The sequence below is a fragment of the Grus americana genome, chromosome 27, assembly GCF_028858705.1.
Source record: "Grus americana isolate bGruAme1 chromosome 27, bGruAme1.mat, whole genome shotgun sequence".
NCBI classification, from domain to species: Eukaryota; Metazoa; Chordata; class Aves; order Gruiformes; family Gruidae; genus Grus; species Grus americana.
Window position 1 is genome coordinate 1,718,840 of NC_072878.1, and position 15,425 is coordinate 1,734,264.

The following is a 15,425-nucleotide window of genomic DNA, read 5'->3' on the forward strand; positions in this document are numbered from 1 at the left end:
TTTGTTTTGTTTGGTTGTTCGTTTGTTTGTTTTTAATATTTGTGTTGGTGTTTATTCTATTCCTAAATGAATATTTAGATTCTTCTGACTGCTACTGAGGAATGAACTTGCTGTGTCTCACCTGTATAAAAGAAGTGCCTAACCCTGGGTCAGAGAAGACTCTCTCATGGCACCTCTGCAATAAAGTGGCATGTCCTCAATGCAGTTCCTTAGAATTGAGCTGTTCTTCAAAATCTGATGTAAGCAACAGGCCCAAGGAATTTCACCCCAAAAGGGCCTGTTTCTCCTTGTGTTTTGGAGAGGAAAGCTCATCATTGCCTGCAGATGTCTGTGGTGGGCAGTGACTGGACCCACCCCAAGGTGAGCGATGGCCCATGCTGGATTCACCCATAAAGTGCTAAATCCCGGTATCTGCAAGGAAACAAAGATGGACAGAGGTGACCCGTCACAGACCAACTCCAACCAGGGACAGCACCTTTACAGCTACCACACCTCCAGCAGCACACACACCACCATGACCACCACAAACAGACCCCTCCCAGTCCCCTCTCCGGCTGGTCTGGTGTGAAGGTGACAAGTGGTCTGTGCATCCCCTGCAGCACGTACCCACCAGAACAGACACAGCCACAGTCCCTCCAGTGTGGGCCTGGGCTTTGGGTCTGCCCAGGTGCCCTGTGCAGCCTTGGGGCCATTCCTCACCAGGCCGCTCCAGCCCTGGGTCTCTCCACATCCTGCTGTCCTCCTCCTCCAGCCTGCCCCGCTTGACGTGGCCACAGAAGCACGTACATATCTTCACCCCCAAACAGACACACGCTGGTGAGAAGAGTCACACAGCAAACAGCCAGGAGCAGAGTTGAAGAAGAAGGCAGGACAGACCACGGTGAGCAGGCACAGGGTTGGGCTGGACCAGCACTGACCTGACCCTGTCCCACATGCAGCTGGCTCCTTGCATCCCTCGCCTCTCCCCTTCCACACGATTCTTCCTCCCAGTCCACTTGGATCCCTCCCTTTCTCTGCCCCACTCTCCTCCCCACTGAACAACCCTCACCAATTACTTCTGCCCCATTGATCCCAAGGTTGCTGTTCCCATCCCCAACTTGGCTAGTTCCTATACCATTGCCTGCGTCACCTGGCCCCTTCAATGGCCTCTCTGATGGCTCCCCAGGGCACTGTAGGCCTTGCAAGACTTGACCGACAACAAGATCCCTGATGCTCCCCTTCAGTTATCTCTGCAGTCCGGTCACTTCTCACATCTCTGCTCTTCAACCGCCTGTGAGACCCAGCCGGGACACACGGTGCTGCCTGTACCTGTGTTCCCTTCTCACACTGTTCTCTGTCACCTCTGGCAGTTCTCATGCCATGCCCCACACTTTCCCATATCTGGAGGCTGTCTAGTACAACCCCTTCCTACTCAAGCATGGTCAGCTGGAGCAGGTTGTGCAGGACCATGTCCAGACAGTGTTTGGGTATCTCCATGGATGGAAACTCCACAATCTCTCTGGGCAACCCGTTCTAGTGATCAGTCAAAAAGTGTTGCCTGATGTTCAGAGAGAACCTCCTGTGTTTCAGTTTGTGCCCATTGCCTCTCGTCCTATGGCTGGGCATCACTGAGAAGAGCCTGACTCCCTCTTGTTCACTTCCTCCCGTCAGATATTCGTCTAGATTGACAAGAATCCCCTTGCAGCCTTCTCATCTCCAGGCTAAACAGTCCCATCTCTCTCAGCGTCTCGTACGAAGGACGCTCCAGTCCATTAATCGTCTTTGTGGCCCTGTTTGCTGGACTCACTCCACGAAGCCCATACCCCTCTTGTCCTGGACAGCCCAGCACTGGACACAGCACTGCAGAAGTGGAGTCACCGGTGCTGAGTAGACAGGAAGGATCACCTCCCTCAACCTGCTGGCACTGCTCTTCCTAAGGCAGTCCAGGAGGCTGTTGTCCTCCTTTCCACCAGGGCACACTGCTGATGGGGGCATCCCCTCAGGACCCGTGGACTTATGTGTGTCTGGTTTGTTTAACTGGTCCCTACCCTGAGACTCCTGCACCAAGCGTTAAGTCTTCCTTGCTCCAGATTCCCCTCTGGTCTCAGGGCCCTGGGATGCCTGATGGCTACTTTTTGCAGTGAAGACTAAGATGAGGAAGGCACTGAGTGTCTTGGGCTTTTCCATATCCTTTGTCATCAGGGCCTGTGGCCCATGTACCAGTGGGCCCACATTTTCCCTGGTCTTGCATCTGTTCTCTCTGTACCTGTAGAAGCCTTTTCTTGTTGTTCTTCAGGTCCCTCACCAGATGTCATTGTTTTACCCCAGCCAGCAACTGAGCACCACGATGTCGCGGGCTCATCCACGGCCACACACTTCGAGGTGCTCCAGCATGACCCCATGCACAGACACAGATGCTTCCCCGGTGTACCTTCTCTAGCATGGACTTATCCCTGGCTCACAATCCCTCCAGAGCTATACTTGCTGCAGCACAGATATAACCATGGCCATAGATGCTTTGGGGTGTCCTGCTCCCATGTGGACTCATCCACAGGTCACAGTGCCTTCAACTTGAGTGCACACAGGAGTTCCAGCCTGTCCAGGACAGCGGCACAGAAACAGCAGCAATGCCCTGGCTATCTGCCAGCCCAGACACATTGCCATTGCTGTTGTCAAACTGCTCCCAGGCACAGCAGAGTAAGATGATAAGCAGTACAGCAGCACAGCGAGCAGCAAAAGCAAAAAGCAGCCACTAACGAGCACAGGACTCTACTACACAGTAAGGCAAGCAAGCCCATGGCAAGCACAGGAGCCTGCCAATTAATAGCTAAACAGCAATAACAGCTATAAATTCAATCCAGCACATTCCAATCAAATCTGTTACTATCTCAAACTCTTCGTGTCCCATGTTGGGCGCCAAAAAAGGACTGTTGTGGTTTTACCCCAGCCAGCAGCTGAGCACCACGCAGTCACTCGCTCACTCCCCCACAGCGGGATGTGGGAAAGAATTGGAAGTGTCAACGTAAGAAAACTCATGGGTTGAGATAAAGACAGTTCAATAAGCAAAGCAAAAGCCACACGTGCAAGCAAAGCAAGACATCGGCAGGCAGGTGTTCAGCCATCTCCAGGAAAGCAGGGCTCTGTCACATGTAACAGTGACTCGGGAAGACAAACGCCATCACTCCAAATGCTGCCGCTCCCCCCTGTCCTTCCTCTACCCCAAGCCGTTTATAAGCTGAGCATGATGTCATATGGTATGGAATGTCCCTTTGGTCAGTTGGGGTCAGCTGTCCCGGCTGTGTCCCCTCCCAACTTCTTGTGCATCCCCAGCCATCCTGCTGGCAGGGCAGTGTGAGGAGCAGAAAAGGCCTTGACTCTGTGTAACAACAACAACAACAGCAAGAACAGCAACAACAGCAAGAACAGCAACAACAACAACAAAAACATCTCTGTGTAACAAAACCATCTCTATGTTATCAACACTGTTTCCAGCACAAATCCCAAACATAGCCCCAGACTGGCTACTGGGAAGAAAATTAACTCTGTCTCAGCTGAAACCAGGACACCAGATTAAACCCGAGATGGGTTTTGGTTTTCCTAATCCCATCTCTGCATCCTTAGGAAGTTGTCACTCATGTCCTCCAGAAGCCTTCTGGATGGCTTGTGCCCTGCTATGTTGCCCCTCAGGCAACTACCAAGGTGGTTGCATTCCCCCATGAGGACCAGCGTGTGAGAACATGAGGCTTCTTCCAGTGGTCTGAGGAAGGTCCTCTCCACTTCTTCCTGATCGAGCACTCAATAACAGGCAGTCACTAAAAGGTCACTCATGTTGGTTTGCCTGCTAATCCTGACCCATAAGCTCTCGACTGGCTCATCATTTATCCCAAGGCAGAGCTCCATGCCTTCCCACTGTTCTCTCACTTAAAGGAGAACTTCTTCTCTGCAAAAAAACGTCCAGGTCATCCTGAAGATGTGTCATCCATCCATCCATCCATCCATCCATCCATCCCTCCCTCCCTCCCTCCCTCCTAGCACTCCAGCTGTGTGAGGTATCCCAGAATGTCTCTTTTCCCAATGGGATCACAGCTCCATAACTGCCCACAAACTTCTAATTCCTCTTCTTGGTTCCCCACGCTGTGCTCATTAGTGCACAGGCACTTCAGAGAGGTGCCCAGCCGTGCTGATTGTCCAGAAAGGGAATGAGATCGTTCACCACAAGGCTGTCCCAATGCCACTGTCTGACTTGGGTGCATTCGCTTGAGGTGATTCCACTCCAGCCCTGATTTCCTGATGGTTATCTTCCTTTTGTTCATATCACACTTTGCTGGCCTATTCCATCCATCACTGCCTCACATGACTGTTGGCTATTCTCACTGCTCCAAAATTCCCACCTAGGCCACCAAGCCCTTGTCCATCACCCCCAGAGCCATGTAGTGATGCTCAATACTTTCCCAGTTTGGATGCATCCTTGGTACCTACATGGAAGAACACCAGGGGATAATAGTCCAAAGGCCAGAAAAGCTTCATCAGCCTCTCAGCAATGCACCTTTTGATCAAGGACAGTGGACAGAGTTTGTTAGAAGCTGCTCAAGGTTACTAGCCACTTGCTGGGAGTCAAGGAATCCTGTGACTCTCCTGACCTGGCAGCAAAAGGCACCCGCAGCTTCCTCAGAGAGTTCCCTGGAGGCCCCCAATGATCTCAGACAAAATCCCCAGGAAACATTTTCAGGACACTGTTGAAGAAAGCCCTGAGGAACATGGTGGGAATTTACTGTTCATCCTGAAGTGAGCGGGAGGTTGCTCTGGAGTACTCCCAAGGTCCCTTCTGGCCTGAATGCTTTGGTGTTTCCGTCTCATCTCTGAGAGCAACTTTCCAGATTTCTCCAGCTACTGCTGTCCTTCTCTGAGCCTTCACTTAAATGAAAGAGCAAGCCAAGGTCGGTGTTAACATGGTAACCATCCCAGAAACACCAAGTGAGGGTACAAAGCAAGCAAAACCAGGGCCGATGAGGAAAGGGCAACCAGAGGTGGGCTGTTTGTATGGGAAGGCAAGAGGGTGATCAAAGGGAGGAACCTGGGAGGGGCAAAAGAGGCCAAAAAGAAAATACAAGGTGAAGGCCCTTTGGCTCAAGGATATGATCAGGGCTGTTTGGAGGTACTTGCCAAATGGCCTTCAGCTTGAGAGAGACTGACTGGAGTGGGACAAGAAAGCTGCACTTGATCCAACCGTACTTAGGTCTGACTTTTTTCCATGGTGACAGGGAACCTGAGTGCTTTCCCTACCACTACCAAGGGAAGAGCCCTGTAGTGGAGGGAAACACAAAATCCTTTGGGCTGGAAGGGACCTCAGGAGGGCTCTAGTCCAACCTCCTGCTCACAGGAGGGTCATACTCACTGCTCACAGTTATAGGGTCACACCAACTTGCACAGGACACAGAAACATAGAAACATAGTATCATAGAATCATAGTCATAGGGTCACAGAGTCACAGAGTCATAGAATCATAGAATCACAATGAGCAGGGTTGGACAAGGCCAGGTCGGATGGGGCTTTGGGTAGCCTGGGCTAGTGCAGGGTGTTCCTGCCCATGGCAGGGCTGTTGGAACTAGATGATCTTTAAGGTCCCTTCCAACAAAAAACATTCTATGATTCTATGTTTCTATGAAATTCCTTCAATTTATTATGAATCAAATCAGGGTAGTGTGATGTGAAGTAAGAAGAAATCTTCAAACACCTTTCCCCAGCCTCTCCCTTCTTCTTAGGCTTAACTTCACTCCCAATATTCTCGACCTCCTTCCCCTCCCAAGCAGTTTGTCTGTTTGTCCCAATACATTGTCTCTGCTGCTCCTTGCTCTTCAGAGGGAGGACTCCTCACACTCTTCCCCTGCTGAGCATGGGGTCCCTCTCATGGGAGAAAGTCCTCCACGAACTTCTCCAACATGAGTCCTTCCCACGGGCTGCAGTTCTTCATGGAATGCTCCAGTGTGGGTCACTTCCATGGGGTGCAGTCTTCAGGAACAGACTGCTCCAGCGTGGGTCCCCTACGGGGTCACAAGTCCTGCCATTAAACCAGCTCCAGCGTGGATTCTTCTCTCCACAGGGTCACAGGTCCTGCCAGGAGCGTAGGCTTCCCACAGTGTCACAGCCTCCTTTAGGTGCATCCACTTGCTCCAGAATGGAGTCCTCCATGGGCTGGAGGTGGATAGCTGCTCCACTGCTAACTTCCATGGGCTGCTGGGGGACAGCCTGCCTCACCATGGTCGTCTCCACGGGCTTCAGGGGAATCTCTGCTCAAACACCTGGAGCACCTCTTTCCCATCGTTCTTCACTGACCTTGGTGTCTGCAGAGTTGTTCCTCTCACATCTTCTCACTCCCCTCTCTCTGACTGCATTTGCTCCTGGTGGTTTGGTTCTTTTCCCTCCCTTCTTAAATAAGTTATCACAGAGGTGCTACCACCATGGCTCATTGTCTCAGCCTTGGCCAGCGGCACGTTGATCTTCGAGCTGGCTGGCATTGGATCTATTGGACATAGGGGAACCTGCTGGCATCTTCTCACACAAGCTACCCCTGAAGCTCCCCCTGCTATAAAAACCTTGCCATGAAAACTGAATACATCCACTGATCCTGGACGGGCTGGTTTTGAAATCACATTCAGTGTTTTGGAGACTGTGTTCATGGTAATTCCTGCCTGTGTCTGTAGAGCCCTGCAACTCCTCATGGCTCAAGCCATGAACAAGGCCACCTGCATACAGGTCTGCATTAGGACGACCATGGCCACCCAGACTATCTTGAGACTGGTTGAAGTGTGCTTTCAGAGATGGTGGAGTTTTTCTCAACATTGGGAAACAACACGAGAAAGAAATAATGGCACAAAGTGAAGCTTTGGAAGTTGAGACTGGATAGGAAGGTTTCACGTAACTTTGAATTACATGAAACATCACTCCAAGTGCAGTGCTGTGGTACAAGAGGCCACCCAGAAACAGTCTGGATTAGCCAAAGCTTTGTATTTCAACACACAGCCCATGAAGATGGAGAGATATCAGTCAGGGTAGGAAGATGCTCAAGTGAGAGCAAGGTTGGCAAGCACAGTGGATGTCCACAGCCTTCAAGGAAACAGGTGCAGGCTTAGGACACCATAGGACAACCTGTGGTGGAGATGGTCAAGGGAGATGACAAAGTTGAAAGCCCCCAACAGAGCTGAGGTCTTGCTCCCATTGGCTGTGGCTGTTGTCTGGGTCAGCAAGGCCTACCAGGAGACACCTAATCCTTACAGCACGAGGGCCTAATGGCCTCCTTGTCTCCACCCAAGAGCCTGGGAGGTGTCGTACCATTGTCCTGCACTTGGCATTGCATGTCCCCACAAACCTCTGCCCCAGGAAGAGCCCTGAGCCCTGGGTGTGGGACAGGACCTCCCCTCCCAGGGGCTGGGGGTCAGGGCTTGGCCCTTTGGCTCAATAAAACACACCCAGGATTACTCAGCATCAGAGCCACCTTGCCATTGCCTTTGCCTACCTGTCATCACTGCCTCCACTTGCCTGCTCTAACCAGCCCCAGAGTTGCTTTGTCAGGGATGGCCCTCAGGGGGACCCATTAATGCTCCAAGAAACTGTGGAGTTTGCATCGCACTGTGACTTCTGGAGAGGTTTCATCAGCTTCCTCTCAGGGTCTGAGCTTCATGGACTCATCCCCAAACCCACCAGAGGGGTCATTAACATGCCGCCTTGGGCTGGGCCTCTGATGCTGAGCTGCTCCAGGCTCCTGGGATGGAGGGAGCTCATGGCAAGTGGGCTGTGCTGCAGAGAGACATCTCTGCCCAGGAGCAGCTCCTCTGCCAAGCGCAGCAGGGCGAAGGGCACTGCCAGGGTATCTCAGGGAGATGAGCAAGGCAGGTGAAGAGCTTAAAGGCGGTCAGGACTGGGAGGATGACTGAGAGCTCATGGAAGGAGAAATCTTGAGAGCCCTTGACACGGTAAGTCTCTGGGTGCAGGGCAATGCAGCTGTAGTTCCCGGAGGCATCTCCTAAAGCTGGAACGGCTGAAGCTTATGGAGGGGGTGGGCTTTTTTAGGCAATTTTAAATAGCTGTGTAGCCAGTTTTCAGCTGGAGGTGCCCAGGGCTGTACTTCAGAGGACGGTCCCTCCACACCAGGGGAATCTTCTGCCTTCCCGTGTCAACTCTCAGCCTGCTCAGGGAGCTCCCCATGCAACTGCAGGGAGAAGCTGTGGGTGGAAGGAGTGACCCCCTGGAAGGGCAGGGCAGGGTCCTTCTGCTGGTCTGAGGGTGCTGTGTGGATCAGGGTTATTCACAGCTCCAGATCACCCCTGGGACATTTCCCAGGGCACTTTTCAAGAAGCACGTCAAGGCAGGGGCTACATGGAAAGAAAGGTGCTTCCCAGGGTTGGTGCTTTGAATTCCCTGCTGTGATGGTACGAGGAAACAGTGATGGAGCTGTCAGGTTTGCACAGGAGTCCAAGACTCCTCCAGCATTACAGTGAGTGATGAACAGGGTTTTCAAGGCACCTGATAAAGTCACTTCACCCTTTCCTCTGCCTACAGAAAGCATTCACATCACCTTTGTGGTGCCTTCAGGGTTGATCTGCTCTTCTCCTTAAGACCTGCCAACACAGAGGTGCCCCTGGGCAGTGCCCTGCTGCCAGGAGGGGTCTGCAGGGCAGAGCTGAGCACACCGAGGGTGGGATGGGCTCTGTGAGCAGGGACAGGGAGGAGAGGTGTGGGCAGAGCACCAGCTCCTGGCAGGGACAGCTCCAGGCAGCAGAGACATGGGCAGGGAGTGGGAGGAAACTGCAGCCAAGCCCTGGGCTAGGCTGCCTTCGGGCTGCTCTCTTGTGGTCCCTCACTCTAGATGTCTGCTGAGCAATGAGGTGACTCTCCATTTAAGATATCCCATCTTCAGGAGACTTGATTTTCTGCTTAGTGCATCTCACTGGTCTCGCGTGCTGTCCCCTAGAAAGGCACGGCTGTGCTGTAGGATCCCAGGGAGTGCTGAGCCATCCCTCATGGGTTGCCAGTCTCCTCTCAGAGGCCTTTGCTTCCCTCTGAGAGGGGCTGTGTCCTGCCCTCTCCATCACAACTCCACCTATGTGCTTGAAAAAGAAGAGTTTACAGATCTGCCCTTTGAAACAGCACTCCCTTGCTCTCATTAGAATCTAGCTGCTTTTTTTTTTAAAGAGTAATTTGTGTGCACAGCCATCCTCAATGTAGAAGAAGCAAAAGCACAGGGCATCTGGGACCAAGACTGATGGGCAATGCAGCTCTCCTGACTCTGCACTGAGACACAGAGACCTGAGCCCTTTTCCCTGTCTTGTCCTAAGAGTCCACACTTTCAGTCATAAAAAAGGGGATTTCTTCCCTTAAAAATACTCACCAGAAGTGATGGTGGAAACGAAAAAAACAACAGAGAAAATCACCATAAAGACATGCTCAGCCTCTCTTCTGCAGCCCACACTCTCTGGAGTGGTGAGTGCAGATATTGAACATTTCCATCAAGGGTGAATTGCATCTGACAGCCCTTGTGACCATTGGGGAAGCCAAGAACCAGCTCCCATGTACTCACTGCAGCAGGGCAGAGCTGACTCCTTGGCAGCACAGGGGCAGAGGTCCTGCTCCTCACAGCACACTCAGCCAGCACAAAGCAAAGAGAGGAAATGCCTTGGAATTGGGGGAGGGGGATGGGATGTCTATGCAAGATCAAGTGGCTTTGCTCAGAGAAGTCTGTTGTAATTTTCCCGTCTTCTCCTCCTTAGGACAATGTCCGTGTGTCAAGAACAAGGATATGACCAACTGCAGCTCCATGACCCACTTCCTCCTCCTGGCATTTGCAGACACACGGGAGCTGCAGCTCTTGCACTTCTGGCTCTTCCTGGGCATCTACCTGGCTGCTCTCCTGGCCAATGGCCTCATCATCACTGCCATAGCCTGCGACCACCACCTCCACACCCCCATGTACTTCTTCCTCCTCAACCTCTCCCTCCTTGACCTGGGCTCCATCTCCATCACGGTCCCTAAAGCCATGGTCAATTCCCTCTGGAACACAAAGGTTATCTCCTACACAGGATGTGCTGCACAGGTCTTTTTCTTTTACTTTCTTATGCCAGCAGAGTATTATCTTCTCACTGTCATGGCCTATGACCGCTATGTTGCCATCTGCCAACCCCTGCACTACGGGACCCTCCTGGGCAGCAGAGCTTGTGTCCACATGGCAGCAGCTGCCTGGGGCACTGGGTTTCTCTATGCTGTGCTGCACACGGCCAATACATTTTCTATACCACTCTGCCAGGGCAATGCCTTGGACCAGTTCTTCTGCGATGTTCCCCAGATCCTCAAGCTCTCCTGCTCAGATGCCTACCTCAGGGAGTTTGGGCTTATTGTGGTTAGTGCCTGTTTATTCTTTGCGTGTTTTGTTTTCATTATGCTGTCCTATGTGGAGATCTTCAGGGCTGTGCTGAGGATCCCCTCTGAGCAGGGACGGCACAAAGCCTTTTCCATGTGCCTCCTGCACTTGGCCGTGGTGTCCTTGTGTATCAGCACTGGCATGTTTTCCTACCTGAAGCCCAACTCCATCTCCTCCCCATCCCTGGACCTGGTGGTGGCAGTTCTGTACTCGGTGGTGCCTCCAGCAGTGAACCCCCTCATCTACAGCATGAGGAACCAGGAGCTCAAGGGTGCAGTTCAGACACTGATGACTAGATGTTTTTCAGAAGCAATATACTGCCCATCTCCTCCTACAGTTCACCCGTAACAGAACTCATGGCAGGCCCAGCCTGTCTTTTGTATGTTTTCTAGTTGTTGATGTTATTCTTGATTTTAGCTTTTAAAATTTTCTTTTTTTCAGTTGTGATAATGTTGTCCACAAAATTTTCATTATTCATACCAATTCTAATTCATTAATGACCTGTCTGATTTGATCCAGAGAAATTCTAAATTAATTTCCACACCCCCTGTGCATTAAAACATTAAAAACAACACTGCAGTGACATTTGTGACTGAGATTTTTCCTCTGAGACCTTCTCTGGAGCTGCAGAGGCAGTTCCTGTATACAGAGTCCCTGCACAGCAGATCTGTGACAGAGCTGGCCTCTCAAGAGAGGTTTACCATCAGTGGAATTCAATAGACTGGATGCGGTGCAGCACCCAAACACATCTCATGGCATTGGCAATAAGGCAGGTCTCCTCTGAGCAGCCTCCATGGCCACATAAGAGCCTCTGTGGGAGGCAGTCAGTGGCAGTGATGTCCCTTAGGTGGGTCTGCCTCCCAGCCTGACCAGCACGTCCCTTGCAGAGTCCCCCTGTGACCCCAGGCCCCACAGCCCACTTGCTCTGCAGAGCAGCTCCACCAGCTCAAGGGCTGTGGAGAGCATGGGCAGGGGGTGTAGGAGTGGCTGGCCAGGCCAGCACAGATGTGCTCACCTTGTCGAAAGGCTCTGTGGGGAGATGGGATGTCCTGGGAGAAGAGCAGGCCACCATGTGTGTGCAGGGCAGACATGGAAAGAGAAAGCCTTGGCTGCGGGTGCCAGCTTGGGGCAGGCTGCCCTGCCACTGGGGCAGCGGGAGCTGCTAGAGGAGCCCCAGGGCCAGGACTCTGTGCTGTCCTGGGGAGTGGGACTGGCAGGGGGGCTGCAGGCTGCCTGGCATGGAGATCTCCTCAGCATGCCAGCCAGAGAGACACTGTCACTCGCCTCCATCTTCTCCATTTCCTGCTGAGGGACCAGCACAGACTGGGATGCTCTGCTCACCTGGGGAGAGGGCAGGGGAGTGGTGAGAGCTGGGAAGGGGCTGGGATGTCTGGGCTGGGAAGTGCCAGCGAGAGGGAAACACCGGTGTCCACCTCAGCTGCGTGAGTGTGCAGGGTGGGGGCACACAGCAGTGTCCTCGCACAGCCAGGCCTCCTGGCAGAGCCATGAAGCACCAGCAGAGCAGGACCTGCTCTGTGCCCATGTGTGCTGGGCACCCCAGGAGAGCTGCCCCGCGGTCATCGTCACACAGCAGCCAAGAACAACCACCATTGCCAGCACTGGCCTCCCACCCCAGCTCAGAGGGGTTGTTTGTGCCTCCACGGAGGGACACCGAGTGACCAGGTCACAAGTCCATCTTGGCATCGTACAGACGAGTCGTAAGCATGCACATGGTGTGCGTGTGGTGGGAGGAACCTGAGTGAGCACAAATGCCCACAGCTGTTCCTGGGGACACCATGAAGGTGCGTGGGACACACAGTGTCCCCAGGTCACTTGACTGAGAGAGTAACATCCCCTGGGAAACCACCTGCATGCAGCACTGGGGTGGGCTTCCTTGAACCCAGGTCCCCGTGTCCATTCCTCCTGCCTTGGGGCACCTCAGGCGAGTGCAGAGCAGGGCGATACAGCGCAGGGCTGAGGTGCCTCCCAGCCTCCTGACATGGCAACAGGAGCCCAGCGAGACACTGTGACTGCTGCCATGCACTGCCTCTGCGTCTGCAAGGGAAGGACTCATGTCTCTGAACACCCCGTGTGCATGAGGAGTGCATGAGGACAGACAGCTCAGGTGTGGGCACCTCACAGGGCCAAACCTGCTGAACCTTGTCAAACCACTGTTGAATGCACTTTGTTAAATTCCAGCCAACTTATGGAACTCTGTCAAATTATCATTTTACCTCGACACTACATATTGCTGCTTCTCTGAGTGAGGTGCATTCTACTCATCCACAACACATAAACAGTCCTGGCAAGGAAGGTTTTGGGGGTGGGCATGGGGCTCTGTGCAAGACACTTTTTTAATGCTATAGCTTCACCCATGCTAATTAATATATTCTCTGTCTTTGAAATAAAAAAAGAAATGAAGAAGGAAATAATCTAAAGAAAAGAAAATGTGTCAACACACTTTTCAAATTTTACAATTCTTCATACTTTTTTGTCTTTCCTTCTAATATTCTGGTCTTTCATGGGATTTGGTGTTCTTTTTCCTTTTTTGCAAAGGAACTTGTTTTCCAGAACTGGGGTTACTTGTAGGACATGAATGCCTTCAGTCTCAGGGACACAGAAGCTCGGTGCCAGTGTCGATGCCCTGGGACCCCTTGCCCAGCCTCCACCTGCAGCTCCCCAGGGGCTCTGGTCTCCCACAGCTCCTCTCTGACAGCTGCCAGTCCCAGGCAAGCCCCTCAGCTACGCTGGGGCCCCTACAAGTGCCCGTGGGTGGTTTTGGTCAGACAGCTGAGATCTGCCTGGAAGGGTGAACAACAGGTTTAGACATTCAAAGAGATGTCAGCACATTTTTATCAGCTGAAACATTTGAGTACTTTTCATGAAATGACAATGTTTCCCCACCATGCCCGCAATGGGGATTTCCAAGAATTGCATTAATCATGGGATAAGAAATACTGATCTTTGCTCATTCTTGCCTTACCACTACTCCATTTCACTGTGTGTTTAACCTCCCTCCCCTTCCAGGTGTTGCAGCTCTCCTGGTTAAAAGACCGTGTCTAAGGGCATCTTTTCCGCAAAGTAAGTGGACATAGGCCCTTCCCATGGCTCTCCAGGCTTCCCCCTCCCCTTGCTTTTTGGTCATTCAGATTCCTCCCAACCATCCGGTGGCTGCTTTGAGCTTCAGGCAGTTAGAAACTTGCCCTTTCTTTCAGAGGTCTTATTAACTCTTTATTCAACTCTTGAATTGTATTTCATCTCTCCTTTCCTAGCTGTCTAAATCATTTCTTGTATGACTATGCCTTGTGGAAGGTGGACATCACTAGGTGCAGCTTGGCCGTGGCATACAGTGCGGGAGAGTGTTTTCATAGAAGCATAGAATCATAGAATGATTTGAGTTGGAAGGGACCTCAAAGATCAGACGCCCTTCACTAGGCCTCGTTTCCCGAAGCCCCATCCAACCTGGCCTTGAAGACTTCCAGGGATGGGGCATCCACACCTTCTCTGGGCAACCTGTGCCAGTGCCTCACCACCCTCACAGGGAAGAATTTCTTCCTCATATCTACCCTCTTTTAGTTTAAACACATTACCCCTTGTCCTACCACTACACTCCCTTGGAAACAGTCCCTCTCAATCCTTCCTTTAGGCCATCTTTAGGTACTGGAAGGCTGCAATAAGGTCTCCTCAGAGCCTTCTCTTCTCCAGGCCAAACAATCCCAACTCTCTCAGCCTGTCTTCACAGGAGAGGTGTTCCAGCCCTCTGATTATCTTTATGATGTCCTCTGGACTCACTCCAACACTCCATGTCTTTCTTGTACTGAGGACGGCAGAGCTGAACACAGTACTCTATGTGGGCTCTCACCAGAGCAGAGGGGCAGAATCATCTCCCTTGACCTGCTGGCCATGGTTCTTTTGATGCAGCCCAGGATACAGTTGGATTGCTGGGCTGCAAGTGCACACTGACAGCTCATGTCCAGTTCTTCATCGACCAGTACCCTCACGTCCTGCTGCACAGGGCTGCTCTCAATCCCTTCATCGCCCAGAAGGTATTGATACCAGGGGCTGCCTGACCCAGGTGTCGGACCTTTTACTTGGCCTTGCTGAATTTCATGAGGATCACATGGGCCCACTTCTCGAGCTTGTTCAGGTCCCTCTGAATGGCATCCTGTCCCTCAGGCATGTCAAATGCACCACACAGCTTGGTGTCACCTGCACATTTGCTAAGAGTGCATTCATGTTGTTCAGCCTGGAGAAAAGGCGGCTCCAGGGAGATCATATTGCGGCTTACCAGTAACTGAAGGGGCCTACAGGAAAGATGGTCAGGGACTGTTCATCAGGGAGTGTAGTGACAGAACAAGGGGTAATGGGTTTAAGCTGAAGGAGGGTCGCTTTAGATTAGATGTTAGAAAGAAATTCTTTACTGTTAGAGTGGTGAGACCCTGGAACAGGTTGCCCAGAGAGGTTGTGGATGCCTCATCCCTGGAAGTCTTGAAGACCAGGTTGGATGAGGCTTCGGGAAATGAGGCCTAGTGGAAGGTGTCCCTGCCCATGTCAGGGAGGTTGGAACTAGATGATCTTTGAGATCCCTTCCAACTCAAATCATTCTGCGCTTTGCAGAGGAGCTGCTCCTGGGCAGAGATGTCTCTCTGCAGTGCTGCCCACTTGCCATGAGCTCCCTCCATCCCAGGAGCCTGGAGCAGCTCAGCAGCAGAGGACCAGCCCAGGGCAACACTTTCTCTGCCCTCCCACACTCCCTGCAGATGTCCCTGGGGCTCCAGGGCTGAAGCTTCTCAAAGGCATCAGGGTCTCTCCTGGGGAGCGTAGGCTGACGCAGACTGAAGTCATCACTGACTGTCCCTCTCTGAGCACTGGAGAGATGGATTTCAGAAGTGGGATTTTTCCTCCTGTGGCATGGTGGTCTATGAGAGGTTGAAATGTTCCCCTCCCTTAACCCCTCTCCCTGTCCCATGGCCAGGCAGGTCACCGCAGCAGTGACAGGCAGAGATCGTTTCCCCCCACGCAGGGCAGGGATTCA